This window comes from Meriones unguiculatus, chromosome 5 (genome assembly GCF_030254825.1).
Source record: "Meriones unguiculatus strain TT.TT164.6M chromosome 5, Bangor_MerUng_6.1, whole genome shotgun sequence".
In the NCBI taxonomy this organism is placed as follows: Eukaryota; Metazoa; Chordata; class Mammalia; order Rodentia; family Muridae; genus Meriones; species Meriones unguiculatus.
The window spans coordinates 30,662,996-30,675,807 of NC_083353.1; the positions used below are offsets into that span (position 1 = coordinate 30,662,996).

The following is a 12,812-nucleotide window of genomic DNA, read 5'->3' on the forward strand; positions in this document are numbered from 1 at the left end:
TCTATGACACCCATTCTGTGGCATGTCCTGCTGTCCTGCTGTTGTTGAAGCTCTTCTGTCCTCCTCTATGGTCTTTAAAATGTGTTGCCACCTGGGTTTTACCTTAGCTCCTCCTTCTGTTTCCATCCCTTCATTTCCTTGAGCTGATTCACTCAACCTCTGCTACTAAGAACATTGATTCTCAAGTCAATTTGCTTCTGGCTTAGTTCTTCCTCCTAGTGTTCAGACGCTATATTAGCTCACCCTGCCTGGTTCTCCTGGTTCTGAGTCAATGTGTCCCAAGCAAAGTTGTAAGAATTCTGTGCATCCGGCCTGCTACTTCCTTGCCTCGGCAGTTTTGTTCTTCCTTCGTGTGCATTTTGTTTTATTGAAAACAGTTTTTATTTTATATAATACAGCTTGATTATGGTTTCCTTTCTCTCTACTTCTCCCACTTCTTCCCCAATTACCACCCATCTAAATCTACCCTCTTTGTGTCTCGTATCAGAAGTCAAATCACTTCTAAAGGGTTAAAACAAAATCAAGTAACATAAAACAAAAACTAACACATTGGAATACGACAAAATAAACAGAAGAAAAAGAGCCCAAGAGAAGACATAAGAAAGAGGTCCATTTGTTTGCAAACTGAGAAGTGCCATAAAAACATTAAACAGGAAGCCATATTATATAAGGAAAAGACCCGTCTGGTAAAAGAGAGAGAAAGAGAGAGGAAAATACATAAATAAAACTTAAAAATAACATAAAATTAAAATTAAGAATCAAAGCGAAAATAAACAGGAAAGAAAAAGAAAAAGAAAAATCATGACATTATGGGAAGAGGCCCTCCAAAGGTGCTGTTGAGTTTGTTTGGCCATCTACAACCGGACATGCAGCCTACTCTTCAGAATAGTTTATTTCCTACCTTGGAGAAAAGTAAATTTTTATTTGCCAGTGGTTATCAGTTGTAGGTTGCTCCTGGGCTAGGGTGTGGGAGCATGCGTACGGTTCACCTTTCAGCTCTAGGGCCTCATCTGGTGCAGACTGTGGGGCCTGTGCTGCTGCCTCAGTCGCTGTGAGTTCACGTGTGTCCATCCTGTTGATTTAGAGTTCCTTGTGTCCTTTGTGTCTTTCACTCCTCTGGCTCTTACAGTCTTTGTACCTCCTCTTCTGAGGTGTTCTCTGAGCCCTGAGGGGAGAGAGTTGCTGAAGACTTTCATCTAGGAATGAGTGTTTTAAGGTCTCTTACTCTCTGGATAATGTCTGGGCAATGTGAGTCTCTGTATTTGTTTCCATCTGCTGTAGGAGGAAGTTTTTTTGATGATGGCTGAGCAAAACATTTTCATTAGGGGACATTTTTTTCATGGTCTTATTTTTTTTTAATTTTTCATCAATTACACTTTATTCATTCTGCATCCCCCCATAAGCCCCTCCCTCCTCCCCTCCCAATCCCACCCTCCCTCCTCCCTCTGCTTGCATGCCACTCCCCAAGTCCACTGATAGGGGAGGTTCTCCTCTCCTTTCTGATCTTAGTCTATCAGTTCACATCAAAAGTGGCTGCATTGTCCTCTACTATGGCCTAGTAAGGCTGCTCCCCCCCAGGGGGAGGTGATCAAAGGGCAGGCCAATCAGATTATGTCAGAGGCAGTCCCTCTTCACATTACTATGTAACCCAATTGGACTCTGAACTGCCCTGGGCTACATCTGTGCAGGGGTTCTGGGTTATCTCTATGAATAGTCTTTGGTTGGAGTATGAGTCTCTGGGAAGTTCCCTGTGTTCAAATTTTCTTGTTCTGTTGCTCTCCTTGTGGAGACCCTGTCCTCTCCAGCTCTTACTATTTCCCAGTTCTTACCTAAAATTCCATTCACTCTGCCCAACAGTTGCCCATCAGGCTCAGCATCTGCTTTGATAGTCTGTAGGGCAGAGGCTTTCAGAGGCCCTCTGTGGTAGGTTCCTAGGTTGTTTCCTGTTTTCTTCTTCTTCTGATGTCCATCCTCTTTGCCTTTCTGGATGGGGATTGGACATTTTAGTTAGGGTCCTCTCTCTTGCTTAGTTTCTTTAGATGCACAGGTTTTAGTGGGTTTGTCCTATGTTGTATGTCTATATGAGTAAGTATATACCATGTGTGTCTTTTTGCTTCTGGGACAACTCACTCTGGATGATCCTTTCCAGATCCCACCATTTACCTGCAAATTTCATGATTTCCTTATTTTTCATTGCTGAGTAATACTCCATTGTATAGATGTACCACAGTTTCTGCATCCATTCTTCAGTTGAGGGGCATCTAGGTTGTTTCCAGCTTCTGGCTATTACAAATAAAGCTGCTACAAACATGGTTGAGCAAATGTCCTTTTTGTGTACTTGAGCCTCTTTTGGATATATGCCTAGGAGTGGTATGGCTGGATCATGAGGAAGCACTATTCCTAGTTGTCTGAGAAAGCGCCAGATTGATTTCCAGAGTGGTTGTACAAGTTTATATTCCCACCAGCAGTGGAGAAGGGTTCCCCTTTCTCCACAACCTCTCCAGCATGTGTTGTCAGTTGAGTTTTTGATCTTGGCCATTCTGATGGGTGTAAGGTGAAATCTCAGGGTTGTTTTGATTTGCATTTCATTAGGGGGCATTTTATTGCTACTTAAATTTTCTTTTTTTTTTTTTTTTTTTTTTTTTTTTTTTTTTTTTTTTTTTTTTTTTTTTAGCAGATTTGGTTTTATCCTAAGTCCCTGGTTTATCTAGTCTTAAGCTGTTAGTCATCAAAGAAGTGTTGTGCATGTGTTTCACCTCCTGGAGTGGACCTTTAATCAATCAGATGTTGGTTGGTGATTCACACAAGTTTTGTGCCATCATTGTAATGGCATATGTTGCAGTCATGACACAATTGTAGATCAAAAGGTTTCTGGCAGGACTGGTGTTCATGTTTCTCCTTTGGTAGCATCCAGAGCACCTTCCTGTACTAAAGTGCTAGAACATAGGGTAAAGGCTTTGTGTTGGCATCTCAACTTCTTCATATCAGTGACCTGTGTAGATGTTATATTCAGCAATGGTGCCCTGTTGTCAGTTTGTGGAGAACAACTTAGAGCTTGGTAATAGCCTGTGCTGTTTGGGGTTTTTGTGGGGGCTCATTTAGCCAATAACTTAATTAGATGTAACACAATCCTGGTATTGGAACCTTCTTTTGGTGACAAAAGATGGCCAGTTGGGGTTCTATTTCTCCCATTACTTGAAGATTTCATTTAGATCATTTTCATGTATGTATATATATTAGGACATTTCTACGGCATTAGATTTTCACACTATGCCTCAAGTAGCCCTTAATTATAGCCATCTCTCCACATGTCCCTTACTTTGTCCCTTTCCTCACTCCCCTTAATCCTCTCATTTCAGTCCCCCTCATCCATCCATACATCTGTTTTATTTCCCTTTTCTAGTATTTGTTTTCTTTAGTCCCTTACTCTTACCTAACTTTTGTGGCTATATGATTTATAAAATGGTTACTACTGACTTAACAACTAATATACACAAATCATCAAAATTGCATGCCTTATCTGGCTTTCTGGGTCCTTGTTACCTCAATTAGGATAATTTTTTCTTTCTAGTTCTACCTATTTGCCTATGATATTCATGTTTTGATTTATTTTATCAGCTCAGTAATACTCCATTGTGTAAATGTAACACCTTTTCTTTATCCATTTTTCTATTGAGGGACAGCTAGATTGTTTCCAGTTTCTGGCTATTATGAAGACAGCAGCAATGAACATGCTTGAGCAAGTGTCCCTCTGGTAAAATGAAGCATTTTAAAGTACATGCCCATGATAGAGGTGGATATTGAGGCAGATCAGTTCCCATCTTACCGAAGAACTGCCACATTGGTTCCCATAGTGGCTGTACAAACTTACACTCCTATCAGCAATGGATGATATGCCACATCCTTGCTAGCATGAACTATCTTTTATTTTGTTGATCGTAACCATTTTGAGAGGTGTAAGATGAAGTTTCAAAGTAGTTTTGCTTTGCATTTTTCTGATGGCTAAGGATGTTGAACATTTCAAGTGTTTCTCAGTCATTTCTTTTTCTTCTTTTGAGAATTCCTTAATCTGTACCTAACTTTTAAAATTGGGTTATTTGTTTTCTTAACATCTAGTTTTTTGAGCTGTTTTTATTTTTTGGATATTACCCTTATGTGTAATGTGCAGTTGATAAACATTTTTTCCCATTCTGTAGGCTGCCATTTTGTCCTACTGACAGTATCTTTTGCCATGTAGAACCTTTTCAGCTTCATGAAGTCCCATTTATTAATTTTTGATCTTAGTGCCTGTGCTAATGGTGCACTGTTCAATGATTTGTGTAGCATAGTAAATGTGGCTTCTTAAATTGGGCAATGCTCTTTCTTTTTATATTTTGTGAAATAATTTGAGAAGTATTGGTATTAACACTTCTTTGATTGTCTGGTCAAGTTTTGTGCACTAAACCCATCTGGCCTGGGGCTTTTTTTTTTTTTCTTTTTTTTTTTTTGAGGCTTTTAAGTATTGCTTCTACTTCATTAGAGGTATAGGTCTGTTCAAACTTCTTATCTAATCTTGATTTAAGTTTTGTAGGTGGCATGTATTAAAAATATCCTGTTTTTAGGTTCTCTAAAAACAGTTAATTTGGATAAGGATTTGCCAATCTTATCAATTTTGTCGAATAACTCATATTTTTGTTTCAATAATTCTTTGTACTATTTTTTTGCCGTTGTTCTTTTGTTTCTATTTGATTGATTTTAGCCTGTGTTTGGTTATTTCTTGCCGTCTATACCTTTGGGTGTGATTTCTTCTTTTTCTTCTAGAGCTTTCATGTGTGCTGTTAATGGGATCTTTCCAAACTTTTAGGTGGGCACTTAATGTTATGAACTTGCCTTTTAGAACTACCTTGACTGTGTTCCATAGTTTGGGTATGTTGTGCATTCCATTTTATTCAATTCTAGAAAGACTTTATTTTTTCTTAATATTGACTAAATTTTTATTTAGTGAGTTATTCAGTTTCCATGAGTTTGTAAGCTTTCTATTGTTATTGATATTCAGCTTTAATTCATGATGTTCTGATAGGATGCAGGATGTTATTTCGAGTTTCTGTATCTGTTGTGGCTTGCTTTGTGTCCATGTATGTGGTCTGTTTTGGAGGAAGTTCTATGGAAGTCTCAGAAGAAGATTTATCCTTTAGTGATTCCATGAAACGTTCTGTAAATATCTGTTTGGTTCCTTTGGTTTATGATGCTGCTTAGCTCCAGCATTTCTCTGTTTAGTTTTTGTTTTCATGACCTGTTTATTGATAAGAGTAAGGATGGCCTAGAAGGGAGTTCTGAGGGGGTTCACAGGAGGGACAAAACAGGATGTTCGTCAGGATCTGCTTAATCCTCTCAGAATAGTAGCAGAGAGGGATGAGAGCACAGAAGGTGGTCTCCTCCAGAGCTGGGGAGGAAGAGTGAAGGAGTTGGGGACTGGGATAAAGTGATGTTAGTTAGTTTGGAGGAGAAGGTCTCGGCGATTCACTGGAGATAAGGGCAGAGAGCAAAGAGGAGCACAGTAGGCAGCCTGGCACAGGGCTGGGGATGAGACTGGGGTATTGGATTTTGAGCACAGGAGGGAGTGGTGAAGATCTTTAGTTAGCCTACCTGCTTCCCTGGCTGGAGGGCTCATTATGCTTTGCTAGCAGGACTGTTACCTATTTTGTGGCCAAGAGACAGCAGAGTCATTTTCACTCTGCCCCTTTCTCACTCAGTGCCCATAGCCAGTTACCCACCCATTCTCAACAGTTCTGCCTAAACATGTCCCATTTGGTGCTCCTTTCAAAACTACCTTTTGTGTGGCCTATCACATCACTCATGGGTTAAAAAGAAATTGTCCACATGGATCTTTCTGTTCAGTATAGCTTTTTTTTCCCACTCAAATTTCAATCCAGCTTCATCTTTTCTTTTTCGGACATTTTAATACTCTAGTATTTTCCAGTTATGTTTCATTTTCTCAGTTGGTTTACCTGACACTTCACTGGTTGGCCCAATGCATCCCCTGGCTTCTCTCTCCTCCCCACCAGATTCTCACTTCATGCTGAGTCTAACACACTTTCTAATCTAAACCACTGAAATGGAATATTCTCTCTCTCTCTCTCTCTCTCTCTCTCTCTCTCTCTCCCTCTCTCTCTCTTTTTCTCTCTCGACTTTGTTCTCTTCCCCAAGTGTGTGGGTTCTCGTGATCACACTCATTTGGTCTGGCTCTCAGCAAGTGTCTTTTTCTTCCAATCCATTTGGTAGACCCTGTAATTTTTTTCTTTTCTATTAGAAATTTTTAAGAATGATCATCTTATTATTTTTGTGTGGCTGTTTTGCTTACATGTATATCTGTTCATCATGTATGTATCCTGGAACTGGAGTTACAGACATGTTTGTAAGCTGCCATATGGGTGCTGGGAGTCAAACACAGGTCCTCCTGAAGAGCAACCAGTGCTCTGAACCATTGAGCCAACTCTCTAATTTTTGCTTATTAGAAAATTTAAAAAAAGTTCAAATATGCTTACATCATTTCCCCTCTCTTCCAACCCCTCCCACATCACCTCTTTTCCTCTCAAATTTGTGGCCTATTTTTCTTTAATTATTATTGTTGTATGCATATGGATTTATGAACAGACCTGCTTGGGTCTGTTGGTTGCTTCTCATATTTTTTCAGGTCTGAGCACTTGGTGTTGGATACCCAGTTAGGGGCCTCATTCCAGGTGAAGGCTAATTCTCTCTCTTTCTGTAGTCATTCATTGCCTGGGGCTAATGACTTCCATGTTAGCATGTCTATTTGTTTCATCATTGTTCAAATCTTGTTTAATTAGCCATATGGTTGAGGTTTGATGATGCAGCTTTACTGTCCTTTCTGGAAGACAGTCTTGCAACAGATATCAAAGTCTTCTCTTAAAATCTTTTCGTACCTTCTTAATGTTTCCCAAGCCTTAGTTGTGAGAGTTGTATTGCATATGTATTGGTTAGTATTGGGCATCCCAAGATCATGTGTTTCTTTAGGTCCTCTCTTTTGAGAATCCTTCTGTCACATACAGAGAATTTATTTTGTTTTACAGTGTGAACTAGGAGGTGGGACTGCCTCAGTTGGAATTCCTCCTGGAGTTTTAATAGAGGAAGAGGAGGAGAGGGAGGCAAAGGAGGAGGGAGAGAGGAGAAGTTAGGACAAGTGTAAACTTCATGCAATTATTTCTTGGAAGGGTGCTCGGTATACGTCTGTAGGGACTCAACGCAGCATACTCAGACATGCATGTACATTGTGGCACTATTCACAGTAAATAGCTAAATCATATAGTCAGCCTAGATGGCCACTAATGTCCATAAATGAAGAAAATGTGGTGCAAGTAGATCTGCAAGGGATTCTATCCAACCACGAGGAGCAATAAAACTCATCTTATTTGCAGGAAAATGCATGGAACTGGAGATTATCGTGATAACCGAAATAAGCCGAATTCAGGCAAATATTGTGTGTCCTCCTTCACATGGTGAGTACAGAATTGAAAAATGTAGCAAAAGGGACTGGAGAGAGGATCAGTGGCTAAGGAATTAAACTGTGCTTTCGGGAGTTCTCAGCACTCAGCTCACTTATAACTCCAGCTCTAGAGAAATTTGACACGTGCCTCCATAGGCACTCTCATATGCATACTCTCTCTCTCTCTCTCTCTCTCTCTCTCTCTCTCTCTCTCTCACACACACACACACACACATACACATGAACATAAGTAATAGGAATAAGGGGTTGGAGACTAGGAGGGTGTACAGCTCTCATGGAGGGCACATGTTTGGTACCGAGCACCTACAATAGGTGGCTCACAACTGCTCTTTGCTTCCTTTCTGAGAGAGCCAACACTTCTTTTTGTACACACACACACACACACACACACACACACACACACACAAATAAAATAAATCTTAAAAAGCAAATCTTTAAAAATACATATAACCAGAAGTAAAAGTGGCACAATTTGGGAAGAGACAGTGCTGATGATGGGAGATCACAGATGAAATATGATAAAAGTACACAACTAACATGTAAAACATCGTAATGAAATCTATTATTTTTACAACTATGTAAACTAATCAAAAATTTTGAGTGAAATCTAGTAAACAGTCAGTATCAGCGGCCATAATAATTTCCCAGTTAATTATGTTTCTTTTCTGTCTATGTTTTTGTCCCTGTGACATCTGCCTGCCCATACATGGGTTGTTCTTGGGATGTGCTTTCATGCCCCTCCCAGGTGCAGTAAATAGGAGTGAGTTTATCCATCATCTATTACTATTATTCAGATGATATTTCCAAGCATGGTTGGCCTTGTGACTACGTACAACCTGAACTCAAATCAACTTTGCTCATTTGACCTTGCTTAACCCTAGAATACCACCAGCGTATAAATTGTCTGATGCTCTGAATGAAGATTTATTGCATGAGACTTAGTCTGCCTCATTTATTGGCTTCATTCTCTGAGGTTCATGCCATCAGCTAAGTTGTTAACAGATCTTCTGCAACCTTTGCCTGACTTATAATAAGCAGTCAATAAATATTTCCTGGGGAATTCAGATTAGCTGTAATCACCATAGGCAACTCAATGTCCAAATTGTAAGTTTTTTTTTTTTTTTTTGAGGAAGATCATAAAGAAAAGAAAATACAATGACTATATTTACATGTTCAGTCATTGCAATGTATTTAAAGGAATTATTTATATTTAACTGGGAGTGCGGTTGAACTGAGAAGACTTATAGCTCCTTGGGATTCTCTTCTATAAACAACAAACCCCAAAATAAGACCATTATAAATAGCTTCCTTAGTGTAGCAAAGTCAGCCTGAGGTAACTGCAATGTGATTAGTATTCCCAAGTGTTTCCAACCCTGTGAAGGTCTTAACAGAGAAATAGAATGTGAAAATAAGAACATGTTTCCTAAAGTGTAAGCAGGTCTTATAGACCCCAAGCTTAAGGAGGGACACAGATTTGGTTACAAGGAACCAGAACAAGCATTTCGTACATGAAGCAGATTTTGCTTGCTTCTTTCTTGCTCTTCGTGAGGTTAATTTCTGAGCTCTGTCGTTCTATCAGTCGTTATTTCTGTTTTCATTTGTCTTCTGTGACTCTCACTGCCACTTCTACTGAAGCCTGTCCTCTTGCGGAATTTTGAAAGCTTTGGCTGTAAGGTGGTTTCTGTAAGATCATTTAAAAAATTTTTTTGGATTATTACAATTTATTCACTTTGTATCCCAGCTGTGGCCCCCCCTCGTTCGTCCCCTCCCAATCCTGCCCTCCCTCTTCTACTCCCATGACCCTCCCTCACTCCACTGATAGGGGAGGTCCTCCTTTTATCTGACCCTAGCCTATCAGGTCTCATCGGACTGGCTGCATTGTCTTTCTCTGTGGCTTATATGGCTGCTCTCCCCTCAGGGGGAGGTGAAGATCATTCCTATTATGGATCTATCTTAACATGGAAAATAAAAGTAGTCTGTAAAATATCTTTTTGAAATCTTTTATTTTTCTTCTGTTATAATTTAAATTAGAATAAAAAATCCTAGTCTAGGAAGATACAAAACTAGTTTTGTCTCAAATTGGACTTTATTTTTTTTGTCCAACTAACTATATAACACTAAGATAAAGCTTTGCTATTGAGCAAAAGGCAAATGGATGAGACATTTTGAAGGCTAATTTATATTCCCTCTGTTAAGTACTTTTGACAGGTCTTGTTGGGGGAAAGCCGAATGGTTACAAGGAACATGTATTTAATGGAGCACGAACAAAACCAAAAACTGTTCAGTTGAAATAATATAAGTTAGTAGTCTTTGGGAAAAACGGAAAAACAGGTGAGAGAATGAGGAGAAATGCATGAAATAAAGATAAAATCACAGATGTGATCTTGGGAATGCAAGTGAGATACAGGTTTGACCAAGCAGAGAGCCAAAGCCTTGGTTTATCACAGACTGTGCTCTCTGCTCTCAGGTGCTCTGGCCTGAGTCACCTTCTCACGTGTAATCCTTCTCTTTCTGCTACTTTATTTTTTAAAGATTCAAACACATAGATAGGAAGAATAGTATAAAACACTCCCAGTCTCTATCACCTAGTCTCAACAATGATAAATCTACTATATCTATCTATATCTATATCTATATCTATATCTATATCTATATCTATATCTATATCTATATCTATATCTATATCTATATCTATATCTATATCTATATCTATCTATTCAACTAATCCTGGCCAGAAAGACACGGCTCATTCTTTTTTTAATTAAATTTTAATTTTTTTTTAATATTAGTCACAGTTTATTAACTTTGTATCCCAGCCATAGCCCCCTCCCTCATTCCCTCCCAACCCCACCCTCCCTCCCTCAACTCCTCCCTGCTCCTCTCCAAGTCTGATAGGGGAGTCTTTCTCCCCTTCCATCTTATCCTAGCTTATCAGGTATCTTTAGGACTGGCTGCAAAGTTCTCCTCTGTGGACATGGCTCATTCTTATAGGAGAATTTGGGGAGAGTAAGACAAGAATTTTGTATGAAGGTGAAGATAGGGTTTGGAGATAAAATCTGAGTAAATGAGTATTGGTACCATCTCTGAACTTGAAGGTATAAGAGGAGGGAATGTTGCTGAAACCTAATGAGGCTGTCTGGCAGACTGAGTACCTTCAGTTAGAAAGGCTTGTTCAGTCCGGGGATCTGCCACAACATGGGTGAAATTTCAAATTCGACTGAAGGTAGAAGCCCATCACAAAAGACAGACGTTATACAGTTCTTTCTATACTAGGTACTGACAACATGTAACTTCAGAAATCAATGCTACTGGGTCAGAGGGAAGGAAAGAATTAGAGTTTTCAGTACTTGCAAAGCCGAAACAGTTCTGAAGATTGAGTGTGTAAACACATGGATGTATACCCAAAAATGGTTAACACAGTGCCGTTGGCTAAATTGTATTCCATATACTTTTAAATGCTCTCACTCTAACCCATAGTATTTCAGAATAAGACTGTATATGCAAATGGAATCTTTAAAGAGCTTATAAGATGGTATTATAGTAGCTCTATTTCAATGTGTGGTATCCATATTAAAAGAGGAAATTTAGGCATACCTGGTAGACACATATAGAATATGCCACATGAAGACACAGTGAGAAAGTAACTACCTGAAAACTGAAGAATAAGACTTTGGAAGAAACCAAACCTGTTGTCACTTTGTTCTTAGACTGCTAACCTCATAAATGTGAAATAAAATATATTTCTATTCTGAAACTCATCATGTGATATTTAAAGCAGCTCTTGAAAACAGTGAATTTTATTGTTTGTGTATTTTATAATGACTTTTAACAGCATCTAGGAATAAGCTTGTAAAGCAACAACTGATGGAAAAATAAATTATATTTTAACAAAGATTTTGGTCAAGGGTGTATGTTCAGATAGATCATGAATGCTGAAGTCCTAATTTCTATGCTTCTGCAAGAGATTAACTAAATTCTATGCCAATAATAAGGTAAAAAATTATGGGGCTTCCTTGCTTTTCACGGCTTAGAAAGAAACTTTCCAGGATGCAATGTGAGTTCTTGAAACTTGTCCTTATACTGAAGTCTCAAATAAGCATCACAGGTAAACTTAAGGGTAGATATTGGCCCTCTATCGAATGTAGGGTTGGTGAAGATCTTTTCTCATTCTGTAGGCTGTCCTTTTGTTCTGTTGACAGTGTACTTTGCTTTACAGAAACTTTTCAGTTTCATGAGGTCCCATTTGCCTCTATCATGAACTCAGTTGACTGCTCTCTGATCACTCGTCCTTGATGATACAGTCTTGCCAGACCATGGAGGCAGAGGACCCAAGCAGCAGCAGTCTTGAGGAGACTTAACAAGTGATGGGCAGATGCAATAGTGGAGAAGGCCCACTTTCAGTGGACTAGGGGAAGGGGATGAGGGGAAGAGGGAGGAAAGGTGGGACTGGGAGAGTTGAGGGAGGGGGCTTCAATCGGGATATGTAATGAATAAATTGTGAGGAAAAATTTTTTAAAAATTATAAAAAAAACCAAAAAACTTAACGCTAGAGCTCTCCATTCTCAGTACAGTGTTTAAAGGATTGGTATTGTTCACGTCAATTAAATACTATTTCCATGTTTTTGACAAAGATATTAAGCTTATAGGTGTAAGTTGTTTAAAAATCTACGTTATAACACTTGTAATTTACATATTACTGGTCTTCAAGCAGAGGAAACTATAGTTTCTTTTAAAAATCACATTATATTACAGTATAATTACTTAATTTCATCCCTTGCTCCCTTTTGAATTCATTGTCTCTTTTTCTTTTTTTTAATTAATTTATTTTTTTTTATAAATTGTAGTTTATTCACTTTGTATCCCAGCTGTAGCCCCCTCCCTCATCCCCTTCTAACCTCATCTCCTTCCCACTTCATCTCCTCCCATGCCCCTCCCCTTTCATCTGACCCTAGCCTATCAGGACTCATCAGGACTGGCTGCATTGTCTTCCTCTGTGACCTGGTAAGGCTGAGGGATCAAAGAGCCAGCCATTGAGTTCATGTCAGAGGCAGTCCCTTTTCTTCTTTCTAGGGAACCCTCTTGGACACTGAGCTGCCATGAGCTACATCTGTGCAGGGGTTCTAGGTTATCTCCATGAATGGTCCTTGGTTGGAGTGTCAATCTCTGAAAAGACCCCTGGGCCAGATATTTTTGGTTCTGTTGCTCTCCTTGTGGAGCTCCTATCCCCTCCAGGTCTTTCTATCTCCCCCTTCTTTCATTAGATTCCCTGCATTCTGCCCAAAGTTTGGCTATGAGTCTCAACATCTGC

At 39.2% G+C, this 12,812-nt stretch overlaps 1 long non-coding RNA gene across 1 annotated transcript in view; it reads left to right on the top strand.

Annotated features, from left to right (window-relative positions):
* LOC132654203 (uncharacterized) overlaps positions 1 to 12,812 on the top strand; it is a 120,264-nt gene that overhangs the window by 56,063 nt on the left and 51,389 nt on the right. Inside the window, exon 3 of the long non-coding RNA XR_009591841.1 lies at positions 7,416 to 7,496. This is a non-coding gene — a long non-coding RNA (uncharacterized LOC132654203). The remainder of the gene's footprint in view (positions 1 to 7,415; positions 7,497 to 12,812) is intronic.